The sequence below is a fragment of the Cherax quadricarinatus genome, chromosome 35 (assembly GCF_038502225.1).
Source record: "Cherax quadricarinatus isolate ZL_2023a chromosome 35, ASM3850222v1, whole genome shotgun sequence".
Lineage (NCBI taxonomy): Eukaryota > Metazoa > Arthropoda > Malacostraca > Decapoda > Parastacidae > Cherax > Cherax quadricarinatus.
In genome coordinates, this window is record NC_091326.1 from 33,674,663 (window position 1) to 33,687,923 (window position 13,261).

General features: G+C 40.9%; 1 protein-coding gene across 4 annotated transcripts in view; it reads right to left on the minus strand.

Moving 5' to 3' along the window:
• Positions 1-13,261, minus strand: part of LOC128695217 (cell division cycle 7-related protein kinase-like) — a 299,888-nt gene that overhangs the window by 260,856 nt on the left and 25,771 nt on the right. The window lies entirely within an intron of this gene.

A 13,261-nucleotide genomic window follows, 5' to 3' on the forward strand; every position in this document is an offset into this window, starting at 1 on the left:
AGTTAGGCCTAAGAAAATTGCCTATACATTACACACATTACTTAAAACATTTTCATTCTTGGCTTATAGCGAGTGGTGAATATAAAGTAGAATCTAGTTTTTCGGCCGTAATTCGTTCCAGAAGGTTGGCCTAAACTCGAAATGGCGTAAATTCGAAGCAATACTATTTCCCATAAGAATTAATGTAAATACAATTAATCCGTTCCAGACACCAAAAATATTCACAAAAAATGCATTTTTTAAAGATTAAAAGATAAAGAAGGGAAGTAACCCCAGAGAGTGTGAGGGAAAAGTTCAATAGATAGGAGTAGCGACACAGTAACAATAGTTTCATTGCTGGCTACTTGTTAAGGTAGGGTAAGTCCAGCTCCCGCTATCCCTCCCCTTTTTCCCCCTCCCCGAAAGTGATAGTTTGCTTGCCGGCTACTTGCTAAGGTAAGGCAAGTCTAGCTCCCGCTATTCCCGCCTTTTTTTTCCCCCTCCCCTGAAAGTGATAGTTTGATTGCCGGCTGCTTGTTAAGGTAGGGTCAGTCTAGCTCCCGCTATCCCTTCCCCTCCTTCTTTCCCCACCCCCGAAAGGTGACGTGTGGGGTTCCAGTCCAAACAGTAATCACTAGACTCACAGCTCCCAGCACTACTGTAAGTACATGCCTGCCTTGTATTCTAGTGGATTCATTGGTTGAAAGCTTCACTTTTGACCAATAATAAACTTAGTCCTTTCAGTCTTGCTCTAAGTTGACTGTTGTAATAATCACCACATCTTTTAGGTATTGTACTTATCATGGAGAGTGATTTCTTAAGCAGTGGGTAACCTGTCTATCTTTCCAGCTTGGATGACAGAGAGGGTCACCTGCTAATCAACGAGTAGAATTGAAGGAGATGGACTAAAGTTCTGAGATGTCCCGAATTTTGTTCCACTTACCTGTTTGTGTATGCAAGTAGCAGGAGACAACCCCTCATCATTGCAGTGGAGAAAACCTGCTTTCCTGTCATCTGGAAGGATTATTGAAAGCTAGAAAATCTGTGAAGAACGAGCCGGTGGGTTGTCATCAACACCTGCGACCCCCCCCATCATCAGCAATGGCTATGATTTCAACAACACGCAGCGTCACCAACACCAGACCCCCACGTTTTATATACATTTATATTAGCGTTGAATTCAGTTATCATTTATATTTTTCGTTTTTCATTTTCTTTAATGTAGGATTAATACTTCATATTTAAGTGTTTTATATTTTATATTTTCTAAATAATAAAGTGCTCATGTTTGTCAGTTTTTATTCTTCTTCTATACATTAATTTTCCTGAGGAGGAGCCAGCCTTAGTAATACTGACTGAAGTTGTTACAGGGCTGAGTAAGACTTCACAAGTGGCGACCTTGCCAGGATCTACTCTACTGAATCAAGATTCAACTCCATCTCGAATCTCCCATTGGAACTGCAATGCCGCATACCACACAGTTACCACCAGCCATGAGTAATCATTCTCTATGGTAGGACTACAGTACAGGTATTTAAAAGATTTGGTGATTGTTATAGTCTCAATTTATTGTAAGTCAAGTCAAGGCAGGAATACTAGTTAATTCTGCCACCTTTCTTGTGAGCTTGAAACACTTTGGAGGATTAGACTCTAGGGACCCGAGATTTTCCAGTGACAATTTGTTTCATTGAGCTCTTTATTATATCAAGGGAACTGTCATAGGACACTCTTGATTTGTTGGTGAGAAGATTGGATGGTCAAGTGACCCCATTCTACTTACTGTTTGCTCGGAGCCGGCATAGAACCCTTCGTTTTAATTAATACATATTGTTTAATTGAAGCAGGGATCGAGCCCTCTGGTTTACTTACAGTTTGAGTGGAGCAGAAACTGAACCCTCAATTTTCTTTAATACCCCGTTTCATTTCCCCTGATAGTTTAAGTTATTCTTGCAAGCATGGAGGAATACCAGTTTTGGATGAACGCTGGAAGTAAGTTAGGAATAACAGGGAAAAATTTAGAATCTTTCATTAGTGCTAAGATCCAGGAAAGACTTAAAAGAGAGAGAATTGAGAGAGAAGAAAGACAGTTAGAAAGGGAAAGAGATGAAGAAAAGGAGAGAGAGAGAATCGAGAGAGAAGAGAAAAAGGAGAAAGAGAACCTTGAAAGACAGGAGAAAAAGGAGAGAGAGAGAATTGAGAGAGAAATCCAAGAAAGACAGTTAGAAAGAGAAAGAGAAGACAAAAAGGAGCGTGATAGACTTGATCGTGAAGAAAGAGCTAGAGAACGTGAGGAACAAGCTAAAATACGTGAGGAACAAGCTAAGATACGTGAGGAACAGGTTAAATTAAGAGAACTTGAGGAAAGAGCAAAGGATAGAGAAGTTGAGGAAAAAGCTAGAGAACTTGAGTTAATAGAGAGAGAAAAGGATCGCGAGCTCGAAAAATCTCGCCTTGAATTAGAGAATAAAAAGTTAACTTTGACACAACAACAATTAGAGGAAGGAGTACTTGAACATCATGCAGCTAGTGCACATATTCCAACACCTAATTTACCTCCCTTCACAGAGGGGGAAGACATAACTTCATACATTATCAGGTTTGAAAATACCGCTACCCTCTGTGAATGGCCTGCTGACACCTGGGCTACCAGGTTAGGAATGTTATTTTCTGGTACTGCTTTGAATATCTATGCAACTTTGTCGCAGGATATTATATGTAATTATAACCTACTGAAGAAGGCAATCCTTAAAGCATATCAAAAAACCACTAATTCTTACAGGAAAGATTTCAGGTATGCCACCTTACAGCCTGGCCAGAACTTTCAGCAGTTACAGGTAACACTCTTTCGTTTGTTCGACTTTTGGATAGAGAGTTCAGGAATTGATCACAGTTATGAATCTCTTAGAGACTTCATGGTTGCTGACCAGTTCCTGACAGCTCTTCCTCACCAGATACGAACATTCATTAGAGAACGTAACCTGATTAAAGCTGAGGAAGTTGCTGAGGCTGCTGACCTGTATGCTGAGGCTCACAATTCCTATAAAGACCTAAAGGGATTGAACCCTAAGGGCAAGGGTTCATCAGACCTTAAGAAATCAAAGCCTCTAGTGGAAAGTAAAATGACTTCTTTTATTCCTGTTTGTCATTTGTGTGGTGTTAAGGGACATAAACGTCCAGATTGTCCTTCTAAGAAGGTCCAAAAAGTTGGAAGATGTTTTAAAGACTGTAATGACCAAGCACCCTTCTGTTCAGGAACAGTTAATGGACTTAATGTATCTACCATTTTACGAGACACTGGATGCACATGTATAGTCATTTCTGATAAGCTGTTCCCTAACCTTAAAGAAACTCATTCCTCTGCTATACTTTCAGACTACTTGGGCCGTACGGACACTTTTCCTACCATCCGTTGTTACATTAGGTCTAAATGGTTCACAGGTTGGTCTGAAGCCGTACTAGCTCCCATCACTTCTTGCTCCGTGCTAATAGGTAATGTAAAAGGTGCCATTCTTCCTTCTGAGATTGACCTTTCATCACCAAAGATGGACATAAGTGTTTCAGATCCTCTTCCTGTAGAGTCAGAGAAGCCCCTCGAAAGTTCAGATGAGACAATGTCTCGTGAGATTCATGTGGGATTAAAAACCATTGATGCTACTCTCGAAAGCGAGGTAGTAGGATCACCGGTTCACTTGTTAGATGAAAGTAAAGATATCACCTCCGATACCATAAATGTCTTGACTAGGGCTCAGACCAAAGCCCAGGCTTCTCCTACTGTCCATCCTTTGATTTTCCCTGACTTTAAGCCTTTAGATGTATCGAAGGACTCCTTTGTCAATTTACAACGTAATTGCCCTTCTCTTCAGAATTGCCATAATGCCGCTAAACAAAATCAAGTTATCCAAAGGAAAAACTTTTCATATAAATTTGAATATATAAAAGGTATCTTGTACAAGTCAGTATTCAAATTAAATTCAGATGAGATAGACTATTCCATCTTAGTTGTTCCAAGTCAATGCAGAGAGACTGTTCTTAAAATGGCTCATGACCTGCCAGTGGCCGGACATTTCTCGCATCGTAAAACCTTAAATAAAATTAGGGAAACCTATTTTTGGCCAAAAATGTCCTCAGATGTCACTACCTATTGTAGATCGTGTAAAGTTTGCCAACTGTCATCCTCCCGAGGTACCAGGCGAGTACCTATGGTCAAAATGCCTATCTTTACGGTACCGTTTGAAAGAGTAGCTATTGACATCGTTGGTCCTTTATCTCCACTTTCATCTGGGGGACATAGATATATATTAACATTAGTTGATTATGCTTCGAGTTTCCCTGAAGCCGTTCCCTTAAAGACCATAACTACTACAGAGGTGGCTGAAGCCCTTTTGTCCATCTTCTCCAGAGTGGGCATCCCTAGAGAAATTTTGTCTGACCGTGGGACACAATTCACATCTGACTTAATGCAACATCTATACCAACTTCTGGGAGTGAAGCCTCTCTTCACCACACCCTATCATCCCAGCTGTAATGGGAGGATTGAGCGCCAGCATTCGATTCTCAAGTCCATTTTAAGGAAACTTTGCTCCCTTAAACCTAAGGAGTGGCATCGTTACCTACCCTGTGCTTTGTTTGCCATGAGGGAGGTTCCCAGTGACTCTTTGGGGTTTTCACCTTTTGAACTTCTCTATGGTAGACAGGCCAGAGGCCCATTGTCCATCCTTCATGACTTATGGACTAATGAGGAGGTGAGTGCTGAGGTTCAGTCTTCTTACCAGTTTCTCCTTGACCTTAGATCCAAACTTGAGGAGACCTCTGACATAGTTTCGAAAAACCTAAGCTTGTCAATGGACCAGTACAAAACCTATTTTGATTCCAAAAGTCAGAGGAGAAGTTTTAAAGTAGGGGATGAAGTTCTGGTACTTTTGCCTATCAAGTCAAATAAATTATTAGTAGCATGGAAAGGTCCATATAAAGTATTAAAAATTTGTGGGAAAGTTGACTACCTCATAGAAGTCAAGGGGAAACCTAAGCTTTATCATATCAACATCCTTAAGAAATATTACCGAAGAAATTCGGTCAACTGCCTTAATAACTTTGACTTAGTTTTTCCACACGAACTTGATAAGACAACTGAAGAATGTAAGGTGTGTGTAATTGACACCTCTAACTTAGACTATGATGAAGAACTACATGACTTGGTGACTCTTGACCACTCGGGTGCAACCAACATTAATATTAATGAATCTTTGGATGACCATAAGAGACATGAACTACTTCAATGTGTGAGTAACTTTTCAGACGTCTTTACTGATATTCCAGGTGTTACCTCCACGGTAGTTCATAAGATTGACTTAGTGACGGACAATCCTATCAAACGAAAATTATACCCAGTTCCAGTTCACCTTAGGGATGCATTTGACCGAGAGGTAGACAAATTATTAAAACTAAAGATCATTGAACCTTCAGTATCTGCATATTGCTCACCAGTAGTCATGGTTAAGGAGAAGGATAATTCATATAGACTTGCTATTGACTTTAGAGGCCTTAATGGTATAACTCAATGGGATGCTGAGCCTATGCCCTTAATAGATAGTGATCTACACAAATTTTATGACGCTTCCTTCTTTTCAGAGATTGATATTGCGCAGGCATATCATCAAGTAATATTAGATCCTTCTTCTAAGCAGTACACCGCTTTTCCAAACCTTCGGTTTGGTAACTGCCTGTGCTATCTACGTGAGACTGATGAGAAAGGTCTTGGGTAATATGCCAAATGTTTCAGCTTATTTTGATAACATTTATGTAATGACATCCACGTGGGGCGAGCATATCCAAACATTAACATCAGTTTTACGTACGTTACGCTGACATGGCCTCACTGCCAAGCCGAAGAAATGCTTCCTTGGGTATAACAAGATTAGATATCTTGGACTGATACTTTCTAATAACTCTCTGCAGCCTCTCCCCAGTAAGATCAAAGCTTTATTAGAATTTAATTTCCCCAAAACCAAGAAGCTCATGTGTAGCTTTCTTGGTTCTGTAAATTTTTATGCACGGTTTATCCCAAACCTTACTGATCTTACAGGCATCTTATCCGACTTCCTTAAAAAGTCTGTGAAGGAACCTGTTGAACTTTCCAACGTAGCTCGGGAAAAGTTTAATGAGATTAAAAGTATCTTTTCGAAAGACCCTATACTTAAGATTCCAGATATTAATAAAACATTTTGCTTAAGAACTGATGCCTCCAATACTGGCTTAGGTGTGGTGTTACTACAATACCATGATGGTACTCCCTTCCCTGTATGCTTCCTAAGCCGGAAACTCCTTCCTGCAGAAACGAGATACTCCACAATAGAAAAGGAATGTTTAGCCCTTGTGTGGGGTATCTCCAAACTTAAATTTTATTTGCTAGGAAAAGAATTCATTTTGGAAACGGACCACAAACCATTGATATACCTAGAAACTTTTAAGGGAACCAACAGTCGCCTCTTGAGGTGGACATTGGCACTCCAGGCTTTTAAGTTCTATATTGTGTATATCAATGGTTCATCCAATTATTTCTCTGACTGGTTAAGTCGTGACAGTCAGTAGAAGATTTGTTGCCTTACGCGACTTCCTCATGTTAGAACTTTTTCCTCGCCTATTCTTTTTATACTTCTTGACTGTAAGTCTTGGTATGGGGGAGTGTGAGGGAAAAGTTCAATAGATAGGAGTAGCGATATAGTAACAATAGCTTCATTGCCGGCTACTTGTTAAGGTAGGGTAAGTCCAGCTCCCACTATCCCCCCCCCTTTTTCCCCCCTCCCCGAAAGTGATAGTTTGCTTGCCGGCTACTTGTTAAGGTAAGGCAAGTCTAGCTCCCACTATTTCCGCCTTTTTTTTCCCCCCACCCCGAAAGTGATAGTTTGATTGCCGGCTGCTTGTTAAGGTAGTGTCAGTTTAGCTCCCGCTATCCCTTCCCCTCCTTCTTCCCCCCCCGAAAGGTGACGTGTGGGGCTCTGGTCCAAACAGTAATCACTAGACTCACAGCTCCCAGCACTACTGTAAGTACATGCCTTCCTTGTATTCTAGTGGATTTATTGGTTGAAAGCTTCACTTTTGACCAATAATAAACTTAGTCCTTTCAGTCTTGCTCTAACTTGACTGTTGTAATAATCACCACATCTTTTAGGTATTGTACTTATCATGGAGAGTGATTTCTTAAGCAGTGGGTAACCTGTCTATCTTTCCAGCTTGGATGACAGAGAGGGTCACCTGCCAATCAACGAGTAGAATTGAAGGAGACGGACTAACGTTCTGAGATGTCCCAAATTTTGATCGACTTACCTGTTTGTGTATGCAAGTAGCAGGATATAACCCCTCACCATTGCAGTGGAGAAAACCTGCTTTCCTGTCATCTGGAAGGATTATTGAGAGCTAGAAAATCTCTGAAGAACGAGCCGGTGGGTTGTCATCAACACCTGCGACCCCCCTCCCCCATCATCAGCAACGGCTACGATTTCAACAACACGCAGTGTCACCAACACCAGACATCCACGTTTTATGTACATTTATATTAGTGTTGAATTTAGTTATCATTTATATTTTTCATTTTTCATTTTCTTTAATGTAGGATTAATACTTCATATTTAAGTGTTTTATATTTTATATTTTCTAAATAATAAAGTTTGTTAGTTTTTATTCTTTTCCTATACATTAATTTTCCTGAGGAGGAGCCAGCCTTAGTAATACTGACTGAAGTTGTTACAGGGCTGAGTAAGAGGGCTGGATGAGAGGAGTGGTATTAGGGGGCAAGAACTTCACTGTGATGAAACTAAACTCCTCCACCATTTGGTCATCCAAGTCTGGAGGACAAGCAGGAGCATTGTCCATTACCAGGAGGCACTTGAGTGACAATTTATTTTCCAGGAGGCATTTTTTCACACTCGGGCCAAACACATCACGGATCCACTCAATGAAAATTTGCCTAGTGACCCATGCCTTATGATTAGCTTTCCACATCACACACAATTTACTCTTGATGACATTGTTTTTCTTGAACACTCTGGGATTTTCAGAGTGATACACCAGTAAAGGCTTCACTTTGCAATCCCCACTAGCGTTAACACAGAACAAAAGAGTTAGCCTGTCTTTCATAGGCTTGTGTCTTGCCAGTGCCTTTTCCTCCACCATGATATAGGTCCTCTTTGGCATTTTCTTCCAAAAGAGGCCTGTTTCATCACAAGTGAACACTTGTTGGGGTCAGAGTTCTTCAGTCTGTATGTACCCTTTGAACACCTGCACAAATTTTTCAGCCACACATTTGTCAGAACTTGCAGCCTCCCCATGCCTTACAACACTCCTCCCCATGCCTTACAACACTGTGTATGCCACTACACTTCTTAAATCTCTCAAACCAGCCTTTGCTGGCCTTAAATTCACTAACATCAGCACTCATTGCAGGCATTTTCTTTACGAGATTGGTATGCAACTGCCTTGCCTTTTCACAAATTATTGACTGCATAACACTATCTCCTGCTAGATGTTTTTCGTTGATCCACACTACCAACAAATTCTCAACGTCTTCGAGTATATGTGATCTCTTTTTGGTGTGCCTATCTACCCTTTTCACGACAACAGCTTCCTTGATTTCCTTTTTCTTAGACATGATGGAAGTGATCGTTGAATGGGGTTCTCCGTACATCCTGCTGAGCTCGGCCACGCGCACTCCACTTTCATATTTTGCCATTTCTTTCTTTAATTGTATTGTGTTTCTCACCTTCTTTGCTAAAGGGCTGGCAGTAGCTTTTTTGGGGGCCCATGATGGCTTATTTAGCAGTTTCAAGCACCAAAAACAATGGATTATTACGAAATGTATCATATGAACACCTGGAGTGGTCACTCACGCAGAAACAATGACACACTGACACTCTGAATGTTGTGTGGGAGCCTTTGTGTATGCCTGGCTGCTGCCGGCCATACAGACGCGATCCATACGATGGACAAATTGCAAGGCAAATCATTAGCCACAAGGCTTTGACAAAAAAAGTTGCTGAAAGTCGAAATTCATGAAGCACGAGGCTCACAAAACTCAGGAGTCCACTGTATTATTATTATTATCATTATTATTATTATTATTATTATTATTATTATTATTATTATTATTATTATTACCCCTTAAACGGTCCAAACGTATATATACGTTCTTATGCATAGCACCCCAAACGTATATATACGTTTTATTTTTCCTGCCTTCAAATTTGGCACGATTGGCCTGAGATGCCTTGCCAGCATAGAATGGGTCCTAACACTCAGTGTGTGTGGTATTAAAAAAATCTGGGACCACTTAGTACCTTGTGGGAGCGCCAGTTAAACTGAGCACCAGCTAGAGCAAACAGTGTGCCAAACACCAAGGATTCACTGATGTAATGTCATATTAACACTCCTCTTTTAAGAGGAAAGTGATGTTAACCCCAAGTTTAGGGTCTGTCTATCTCTGTCTATATCTCTGTCTTCCTCTATCTGTCTGTCTGTCTCTATCTCTGTCTACCTCTGTCCCTGTCTACCTCTGTCTCTGTCTCTATCTGTTTTTATCTGTCTCTGTATCTCTTTCAATCTGTCTCTCTTTCTATCTGTCTATCTCTGTCTCACAGGTACACATAAATACAAGTACACATAGTGTAAATTACCTAGGGTAACCCAAAAAATCTAGACAAAGTGCTATACTCTGCTTGAAGATGTGAGTAAACGTGATGACGAAACAGTCTTGTGGCTCTCTCTGAGACAGAGCTAGACAGATAGACAGGGAGCTTGACAGACAAATAGACAGACAGACATGTTTGTGTACCAGCGAAAACAGAGGGCAATGCTCATCAAATATCATCTCTAATCTTTTCTTATCAGCTGCACCCTCCCCCACCCTCGTGTATGCTCATCAAACGTCAGCTCTTATCAGTTGTTATCTCATCATGTCACTGTCAGGGGTGGACTTTGTTTTTCATGCTTCAAGGGAACTTATTATTACCTATTATTATCATTACGTATTATTCTTTTCCTCCTCCTTCTCCTCCCCCTCCTCCATCTCCTCCTCCTTCTCCTCTTCCTCCACCTCCTCCCCCTCCTCTTCGTCTTTCTCCTCCTCTTCCTTCTCCTTCTCCTCATTGTTATTACAGTGGACCCTCGACCAGCAATATTAATCCATTCCTGAGAGCTCATCGTTAATCGAAATTATCGTTAGTCGAGTTAATTTTCCCCATAAGAAACAATGGAAATCAAATTAATCCGTGCAAGACACCCAAAAGTATTGAAAAAAAAAATTTTACCACATGAAATATTAATTTTAATACACACAAACTGAAGAAGACATGCACAGTTACATGACACTTACCTTTATTGAAGATCTGGTGATGACTGATGGGATGGGAGGAGGGGAGAGTGTTGATGGTGTTAGTGTTTAGAAGGGGAATCCCCTTCCATTAGGACTTGAGGTGGCAAGTCCTTTTTCAGGGTTACTTCCCTTCTTCTTTTAATGCCACTAGGACCAGCTTGAGAGTCACTGGACCTCTGTCGCACAACATATCTGTCCAAAGAGACCTGTACCTCCCGTTCCTTCATGACATTCCTAAAGTGCTTCACAATATTGTCAGTGTCACAATTAACCCTTTGAGGATCGACAGGCCCTCTCCGAAACTCGTTCTCAGGGTCGGCCAAATTTAAAAAAAAAAAAAATTATTTTCTCTTATGAAAAGATAGAGAATCTTTTCCCGATCATAAAGACACCAAAAGTTTGAAATTTGATAGAAAACTTACGGAATTATGCTCTCGCAAAGTTAGCGGTCTTGGTGATGTTTACACATCGGCGATTTTGCCCACTTTGAGCCCCATTTTCGGCCAATTTCACTGTACTAGTCGACAAAAAACATGAATATTTCGCTAGAACTCCATTTTTTCTATCGAATGGGTGCAAGAAACCACTCATTTATGAAATTCAACTATCCAGTACAGTGGTCAGAATTTAGCAATTTTGCCAATTTCACACAAATTTCAAAAGATGCCAATTTCCGAATAGGGTCCAGAATAAACAAGAAAGACATTCCTGGCACTAAAATGACATTTCCTCTGGTCATTAGTCACGTCTCAAGGCCCCTCTTATATTCTTTTGCTTTCCACTTTGAATTTTTATTCTCACAAAAAATAGAAGATTTACTGTTATGCAGACTACTGCATTAGTGTAAAAAATGGTATAAATATTATTGGTGCACTTGTGAAAGAATATTAGACTCACCAGTTGACGTGTATTGCACGCTTGGCACGATTTGTTTACTTTTGAAGTTTGGTAAAAATCGAACATTTCAGCTACTTTGAGCTCAATTTCAAGGCACCTTTCTTTGTAAAACCAGTCAAAATCATCTCAATTTCTGTAATATGTCTTCCATTCTATAAAATGAGACCAAGAAAACTAGAATACAACAATAAATACCATACGAAAATACAGTGCAAAGTCGCTGATTTATTAAAAAAAAATGGTCAAAGTTTTTTTTTTCTCATTATGCACTGTGTGCTGCAGGATTTTTTTTAGACTGTGCACACTGACCACATAGACCCATTCTTTCATATGAAGGCCTACCAGCTTTCTCCCACTAGATTTGAGGCCGCTAGAATTTATGAGTACTAGTACGTCAAAAACCCCTACGCATAAGACGTACTAGTACGACGAAAACCCTCAAAGGGTTAAACACTTGTTCAGGTTTCAATTCTTCACTGTCTATGTACTCCTTGAATTCCTGCACATATTTTTCAGCTGCTTTTTGGTCCAAACTGGCAGCCTCACCATGCCTTATCACACTATGTATGCCACCACGATTCTTAAATCTCTCAAACCAACCTTTGCTGGCCTTAAATTCACTCACATCACCACTAGTTGCTGGCATTTTTCTAATTAATAAATCATGCAACTTCCTAGCCTTTTCACATATGATCACTTGAGAGATGCTATCTGTTTTTCGTTTATCCACACCAATGACAGTCTCTCAACATCTTCTATCACTTGCGATCTCAGTTTCTAAAACATAGTTGCACCTTTGGCAAGAACAGCTTCCTTGATTGCCGTTTTCTTGGCCACAATAGTAGCGATGGTTGATTGGGGTTTTGTGTACAACCTGGCCAGCTCGGAGACACGCACTCCACTTTCATACTTAGCAATGATCTCTTTCTTCATATCCATAGAAATTCTCACCCTTTCTGCTGTAGGGTTGGCACTAGAAGCTTTCTTGGGGCCCATGGTGACTTATTTTGCAAGTGCAATCACTAAAAAGGCTGTGATAATATGAAATGTTCCGATTGTATGCTTGGAAGCGACCGCAGTGGCTGGCTGGCTTGTAAACACTGACCAGAAGTGGACGCGTCTCAGACGGAACGAATAGTGTTGGTCGAGTTTTTTAGTGCTAGTCGAGGCAAAATTTTTGCGTTAAAATGTATTGCTGGTCGGATTTATCGTTAATCGATGCCATCGTTGGTCGAGGGTCCACTGTATATACTTCCGCATATCCAGAACATTGCTGGGACATATAAATACTTTGTACAGTGGACCCCCGGCATACGATATTAATCCGTTCCTGAGAGCCACTAAGTGGCACCAGTCACTGGATGAATCCAAAGTCAGCTGTGCGGTAGCACTGGCCATCGCTGGCACTTTCGACCAGGTGTGGCACCAGGACCTCTTAGCAAAACTTCAAGCACAGGGAATTGCAGGCTCTACGCTATGTCTCCTCAGTGATTACCTTCATGGTAGATCTCTAAGTGTAGTTCTCAATGGAACGGAATCAGCAAGACATCCTATTGGGGCAAGTGTTCCACAAGGAAGCGTGCTGGGACCATTGTTATGGAATGTCTACTTCAACGACCTTCTTCATCTCATCCCAGAATCACATGCATATGCAGACGACTGCACACTGACATTCACTTATCCAAGAGAAGAAATGCCAGCTGCTCTAAGCTACACCAATCACCAGCTGAGAGCTATATCAGCTTGGGGAAACAGATGGCAAGTAACATTTGCACCTGAGAAAACGCAAATGATGATCGTCTCTAGGCACCATGATGGTAATGCTCGTGCAGTAGTAAGGATGAATGGGAGGGTGTTGGCACCTGGAGAAGAAGTTGATATCCTTGGGGTGAAATTTGACTCCAAACTAACCATGAAGAACCATGTTGTATATCTTGCAAACAAGGCAGCCAGGAAGCTTACAGCACTTCGCCGTATCTCGCATCTACTTGACAGTAGGGGTTGCAAGATTCTGTACGAGGC